At 34.6% G+C, this 7,678-nt stretch overlaps 1 long non-coding RNA gene across 2 annotated transcripts in view; it reads right to left on the reverse strand.

The window, feature by feature from the left end:
- Positions 1 to 6,932, reverse strand: part of LOC125876858 (uncharacterized) — a 10,891-nt gene extending 3,959 nt beyond the window's left edge. Inside the window, exons 1-3 of one of the 2 annotated variants that reach the window (XR_007447549.1) lie at positions 6,789 to 6,932; positions 6,622 to 6,719; positions 6,347 to 6,504 (exon numbers count right to left, since the gene is read on the reverse strand). This is a non-coding gene — a long non-coding RNA (uncharacterized LOC125876858). Of the gene's footprint in view, positions 1 to 6,137; positions 6,505 to 6,621; positions 6,720 to 6,788 lie in introns of those variants that run through there. The other variant, XR_007447548.1, reaches the window with a different exon arrangement.
- Between the last annotated feature and the right edge of the window lie 746 nt (positions 6,933 to 7,678).

Here is a 7,678-nt window from a genome sequence, read left to right on the forward strand (position 1 = left end):
ATTTGAGGAAGATAATCGAATTTAGGTGGTTTGAGGCTGAAAAACGAAGAAGGAAAAAGTCGAGTAAGGTTCATGAAACAAGTCTGCGTCGCGGACTTGTTCCCCTGTGAACAAAAAAATCTGTTCAGGACGCGGACTCCTCTGTCTCAAAAATTTAATTTCGCGAGTAATTATTTAAAACACCTCCGCGTCGCGGACTTGTTCCAAGACGGTGATTTCGTAACTCTTCTCAAGTTTAGCTATCCTAAATCACTCCTAAACATCATAAGGTTTTTCCAAACACAAATCATAATCCTTGAATCCATAATTCAATTCAAGGATCAGTTAAGAGTCAAGTCAAGCAAGAGTTAAGATCAAAGTCAAGAGTCAAGTAAGAGAAGTTCATTTCAAGTTTTCATAAGTCTTTTACAAACGTTTTAACTTGTTTTAAGACTTAAGTTTGAAGTTAAGCAAAGAGTAAAAGGTAAAGTTTGAAGTTCATTTCTTCAAAAGTATAGGGGGACTAAGTATTCCCAAAGAGATTTTTATAAAATGTTTTCACATTTAAAGACGAACAGAAACTGAGATTTCCAAAGAGCTTTCGGGCTAGTTTTCAGAAAAGAGTGATAGCTTTCTAAATGAAGCAAGCAGGGAAACTGAGATTTCTAAGATAGCCTCTGAGCTAAGTTTTTGAGCACTAATCTCAAATCACAGAAGAAATATGTTTTTAAACATAAATAGCTAGTATATTTTTGGGAGTAGTATTGAGCACCGATGGGGAATAGCTCATACAACTATCAGCCCTCTTAAACCATATAGCCATAATGGATAGAAAATGGTCATACTTTTTAGATGAACCCTTTTCGAAATAGACTAGTGGATCCATTAGGCAGTTTAGGTCCTATACCTTTGGCCGGGTATAGGATGCGCTGGCAGCGTGAGGTAGATCGCTGTATCATCACTATAGCTCTTATGTGATGGTTGTCGGTTAGAGAAACTCCCACAGAAGTTATTGTATTTTTATATACATCAGTTTATTGTATTTTTATATACATTTCAGAGTTATGTTGTATCCTTGCATACACACAGATTTCACAGCATGTTTTTAAACAGTTTGTTTCTTTATATTGCACTTGTTTTAAATTGCTTTATATTGAAATGAGTTCAGTCATATTGAGTTGAGTATTCAAAGTTGAGTATCCATAGTTGAGTATCCAGAGTCGAATATCATATCTTTGAGTCGAATATCATATCCTTGAGTTGAGTATCTAATCTCTGAGTTGAGTATCTTATCCTTGAGTACTTCTGAGTTGAGTAAGTTTGAGTAGTTTGGAGTATTCCTTGAGTTGAGTAAAATTGAAAAGAGGCAAGTATGTTTCTTTTTTATCAAGTTTCAAGCTTATGTTTATGTTTTAGAATTCCCCTTACATGCTCGTACATTCCACGTACTGAGTCATTTGGCCTGCATCTTCTCATGATGCAGACACAGGTATTCAGGATCAGCAATAAGAGCTTCGTTGATACATCCGAAAGTTCGAGTTAGCTATGGTGAGCCTCATTGCTTCCGGAGGATTCCATTTACTTTCAGTTGTTAGGAGGTCGTGGGTATTGTCCAGACTTCCATCATTGTCATTTAGAGGCTTCATAGATAGACAGTAGAGTTTTAGAAGTCTTCATTTATTTTGTTAAATGTTTTAAAGACTAAAGTTGCCTTTTTATGGCGAGTTGTATATATTTATTATACAGAGTTTTCTTTGGACTTAAAGTTTGTATTTAAGTTTTATGAACTTTTATTTCAGTTTTTAAGCTTTGTATGCTTGAATCAGTTTTCCGCTTGTAGTCAGCCCGGATGAGGGTTCCCTTGGGGACCAGCAATGGTCTTCGAGTGCCGACCATGTCCAGGGTGTAGGCTCGGGTCGTGACATTTAGAGAGTTTAGAGATGAAAAACCAAGGAGAAAAGTCGGAGTTTGCTGGGCAAGGGGTTGGGGCGCCGTGCCTCTCAGAGCGCCTCACTTCAAAGTCTGAAGTTTGGCCTCTGGGGTGACGCACCAGCCAGAGCGCCACAACTTCAGCTCTGAAGTTTGTGCTCTGGCGCCCCACGCCTCTCAGAGCGCCAAGGACGCCAGTTTACCCCATTCTTCCCCACCTTTTCGTACTAGTTCCTAAGTGATGTACCTATATTTCCTAGTTGATTCTAACACTCTAAAGTACATCTAAACATCATGAAATCATCCATAAACATGAGATAATGAACCTTGAATCCATAATCCAATTCAAGGAAAGTTAAGATCAAAGTCAAGAGAAGTAAGAGTCAAGTCAAGATAAGTTCCTAGAGTTTTCCAAGAGTCTTTTCCAAATGTTTTAACTTTGTTTTAAGACTTAAAGTTCAAGTTGAGTAAAGAATAAAGAGTAAAGTTTAAAGTTCATTTCTTCAAAAGTATATGGGGACTAAGTATTCCCAAATTAAAGAGATTTAAATTGTTTTCACATTTAAATAAGAACGAAAACTGAGATTTCCAAAGAGCCTTCGGGAAAGTTTTCAGAAAAAGAAATTGCTTTCTAAATGAAGCAAGAGTGGAAACTTTGCTTTCCAAGATAGCCTTTGAGCTAAGTTTTTGAACACTAATCTCAAATCAGAGAAGAAATATGTTTTTTTAAACCATAAGAGCCAGTATATTTTGGGAGTAGTATTGAGCACCGAATTGGGGACAAACATGAGTTTAGATAACTCACGTCACTATAGAGCCATGTAGCCATCATGGGTAGAAAAGGGTCATACTTTTTAGAGGAATCCTTTTCGCAATAGACTAGTGGATCCATTAGACAGTTTAGGTTCTATACCTTTGGCCAGGTATAGGATGCGCTGGCAGCATGAGGTAGATCATTTTATCATCACTATAGCTCTTATGTGATGGTTGTAGGTTAGAGAAACTCCCACATAAGTTATTGTATTTTTATATATATTAGTTTATTGTATTCTTACATACATTTCAGAGTTATGTTGTATCCTTGTATATACACAGAGTTGACATTATGTTTTTAAACAACTTTTATTTAAGTTGCACTTGTTTAAACTGCTTTATATTGAAATGAGTTCAGTAAGTATTCATGAGTTGAGAAGAGCCAAGGTAAGTGTTTCTTTCAGATTTCCCTCTCAAGCCTATGTTGTTTTAGCTTTTCAACTCGCATACTCATACATTCAATGTACTGATGCCTTGCATCTTATTATGATGCAGACACATGTAACTAGGATCGACATTCTGACGCATCGTTGATCCAGTAAGCAGTTCATAGTCTGTTGGTGAGCCTCCTTGCTTTCGGAGGATCCATTTCATTGCTTTCTAGTTTAGTTTATTAGGATGTTGTGGGGTCTATCCCAAAATCCATCTTAATTGTTATTAGAGGCTTCATAGACAGTAAAATGTTAGTCCTTGAGTCTTTTCATTATCTTTTCTTATTGTTAAGACTTGGGTTGCCACTTTTGGCCAAGTTGAATGTTTAATCTTTAAAACATTCTCAGTTATTTTGTTATTCAATTCAGTTAAGTTCATTTATCATTATAGATATGAATATTGTCTTCCACTGAGTAAGTAAGCCAGGCCAAGGGTTCGCTTTGGGCCAGCAATGGTCTCCGAGTGCCTGCCACGTCCAAGGTGTAGGCTCGGGGCATGACAGGGCGAGGGCATGAGGCGAGACGTTTTATGTAGTATGAGGTGAGACGTAATCCCCGAGACATACGGAGTAAGTCCCATGGATCTACGGGGTATAGTCTCATGTATATTCAATTTTAAAATTTTATTACTAAGAAAGTAAGCAAATGTAATATTAAACTTTCAATGATTTTACAAGTAAATTTTTATAAATAACCTATAATATATAGAAAAATTATTATGATTTTTATTTGAGATAGATATTAATAAGCAATAATGAAGAAAAAAAGTATTATAATTACTATTTGAGAAATATCACTACACTAATAATAAAAAAAATATGATTTAAAGCAAAAAATAAAAATAAAAAAAAAGAATAATTAAAAACACTTAGGGGATACGTTTTTATGCCCAAAACTTATGGTTTTATGCTTTGTGCTTACGCCCCAAATTCTAGGACTTATCAATTTGCGCCCGAAGCATTTTTGGTATGCCCCGCCCTGAGACTCACCCAAAAAACGTTTTTGAAAACACTGGCTACAACTCTTTAGATAGCTATAAAAGTTTAACTAGTGATGGCAACAATACTGATATTTAGTTTCATTCCTTTTTTTCTCTGCATTTCAGATTGTGATGATATCAGTATACTTCTTTTTTTTCCTTAAAAAAATATTAATTAAATCTTGATTGATGAAACTTATGATTAAGGGAGCAAATATCATTTGTCTGATGGATCTCACGAAATCATGAATGGAAAAACTTACACGAGGACCTATTCGGTAGAAGGTGATGAAGAGTTGTTGGACTCTGCCTCTTCTGTTTCTCTTGTTGATGCTAGTGAAAAGGATTCAACTACTAAATCGACTTTCACAAATTTCAATGAATCACCTTACTGGAAATTTAGATATAGTAGAGATATAATTAGAAGCCCAGACTTGGTAACGGGAAGATTTATGTTGAGTGAGACTCATAATATTATTGTTCTTGATCTCTTTGATCAATTGGAGAATCAAAAGGCTCGAACTGATAATGCAGAAGAGCATCTGAAGATTAGGAGAAGAGTATTCTTTGATTCGGTAGTTGAATGTCTGGAATTCAGTTGATTGTAAACAGAGTTTTGGCAGAGGTTTTGAAGCTTGGGAAAAGTGGACAACCACTTCTTCCTTTTTATCAATGTTGTCCATTTTGCCCAAGCTTCAAAACCTCGGTCAAAACTCTGTTTACATCTGAATTCCAGACATTCAACCTCATAATCAAACAACACTTTTTTCCTAATCTTCACATGCTCTTTTGTATTTTTATTAATTCAAGCATTCTAATTCTCTTAGTGGTAAAAGAGATCAAGAGCAATNTCTGATGGATCTCACGAAATCATGAATGGAAAAACTTACATGAGGACCTATTTGGTAGAAGGTGATGAAGAGTTGTTGGACTCTGCCTCTTCTATTTCTCTTGTTGATGCTGGTGAAAAAGATTCAACTACTAAATCGACTTTTACAAATTTCAATGAATCACCTTACTGGAAGTTTAGATATAGTAGAGATATAATTAGAAGCCCAGACTTGGTAACGGGAAGATTTATGTTGAGTGAGACTCATAATAGTATTGTTCTTGATCTCTTTGATCAGTTGGAGAATCAAAAGGCTCGAACTGATAATGCAAAAGAGCATCTGAAGATTAGGAGAAGAGTATTCTTTGATTCGGTAGTTGAATGTCTGGAATTCAGTTGATTGTAAACATAGTTTTGGCAGAGGTTTTGAAGCTTGGGAAAAGTGGACAACCACTTCTTCCTTTTGATCAATGTTGTCCATTTTGCCCAAGCTTCAAAACCTCGGCCAAAACTCTGTTTACATCTGAATTCCAGACATTCAACCTCATAATCAAACAACACTTTTTTCCTAATCTTCACATGCTCTTTTGTATTTTTATTAATTCAAGCATTCTAATTCTCTTAGTGGTAAAAGAGATCAAGAGCAATAATACTCTGAGCCTCACTCAACACAAATCCTGCCATTACCAAGTCTAAGCTTCTAATATATCTCTAATATATCTAAAATTACATTAGTGTGATTAATTAAAATTTGTGCGAGTCAATGTAGTAGTTAAATCATTTGCACTAGGATTAGCAAGAGAAACAAAAGAGGTTGAATCTCACACTCTGCATCACCTTCCACCAATTAGGTCCAAATGTAGGTTTTCCAATTTATAATTTCGTGAGCATCACCAAACAAACAGATGATACTTGCTCCTTGAATATTCAGTTTCCATTAGTTAAGATTTAATTGATATATTTTCAGGGGGAAGTGGAAGTATATTGGTAATGACAACATTCAGTTCTTCATTCAATGTAATGACTTGACAACATCTTTAAATTCCATGAGCAATTACTACACTGATCTTATGAGAAAGTGTATCACCTAATTTTTATGAATCTCTTATAATTTTGAGTTAAACAAACCTTATGAAATGCCTTTTCTTTAACATTTCTATTAAGCAAATTCAACTACCTTCTTCCTATAATTAATTTATTGAAGCAACGCTATACAACCAAATTAGAGAACAATGACTAAAAAGGCATAAAAATAAGTAGTCAATATAGGCGTAGAAAGAAATTTGACAAAAGAGTGGACACTTAACCGATCGAATTCAACATATATCATCATAATCTTAAATAGGAGAAAAAAAGTAGAATGAAGTTAAGTATTAGTATTATTACCATCAGTAGTTATACTTTTGTAGCTATCCAAAGAGTTGCATCTGTCTCCTGAAATAGAAGGTTCCAAACTTGAGGTCAGACTAGAGCAACGGAGTCTGAATTCTTTTTCACACGTAATGTTGCTGGCAGTTTTAGGATTTTCTACTCTATTTTGGATCCTGAAATTGATGCAGATAAAATTAGCCTAGCTAGTACATTACACTTTTTTTTCCTTTTCTAGGAAAATGCAGTATAGTAATAATACAGAAATAGGAATTCAACAACTGCAATAATACCTCAATCCTGAATTAGTTGGATTTTGCATAAAAAATCTCAACATCAATTTTATTCCATCTCCACCATTTTCCCCAATACTTAATAATTTGTAGTACACCTTCAAACAAAAAGCAAAGTCAGTTGAGAAACGAAACAATGAGGAAGCCAGATGGCTAAAAAAATGAACCTTTAAAAGCTGATCTCAACAGCAACAACAATAGCAACAACATCAAGGTGGGTAATGTTAATCCCCCATAACCAAAGGGGGAAGAAGCTACAGTTGGGGAGACAAGAGAGAACATCTCCGCAGAGGCGATGAGAACAAGGAGAAGAAGAGGCGGAGAGCACAAATCATAAAACCCTATCATTTAGGGGTCTTTTTTATTCACCTGGTCTGACCACTTTTGGGCCGACCAAATTTTTTTGGTATATTTATGTGTGGATCAATTTAGGAGCCCATATTTTATTAAATAAAATGGACCATGAGTCCAGATTTAAACTTTAAAAAAGGGATATTGGTAGTTTTCAATGTCAATTGTGGTTTTCGGTCCATTCCACAACTATACTTGATTGGTTTGGCTTTATCTAAAAAAAATGTCAATTCGAGATCAAACCAACCCGACATTCAACAAATTTGATTATCAGGGGACGAATAATTTCGTCGCCTATAAATCATATTTCGTCACTAAAACTCTTGTGTGACGAAAAAAATTTCATCAATCAGTCGTCACTAAACGTGTGTCATTAAAAGTATACAAAGTTGATTTAGTGCTTCGTCACTAAAATATTATATTAACTACAAAAAGAAAAATTGTTCCCAAATGCATAAACATTTGTGACGAAAATATTTGTCATAAAAAGTGTAACTTTTTTGTAGTTAATAGTATGTTTTGTCACTAAAAATTTTATTATTAGTGACAAAATTAAATCATCACTAAATTATTTTGTTCAATCAGTGACGACATCAAATGTCTCTAAAGCTATATGTATTTCGTAGTTGAAAAAATACAATATCGTCACTAATGACTATTTTAATATATACAAAAAAAATATTTTGTCCTTGAATGTATAAATTAG

Source organism: Solanum stenotomum, chromosome 9 (genome assembly GCF_019186545.1).
Source record: "Solanum stenotomum isolate F172 chromosome 9, ASM1918654v1, whole genome shotgun sequence".
NCBI classification, from domain to species: domain Eukaryota; kingdom Viridiplantae; phylum Streptophyta; class Magnoliopsida; order Solanales; family Solanaceae; genus Solanum; species Solanum stenotomum.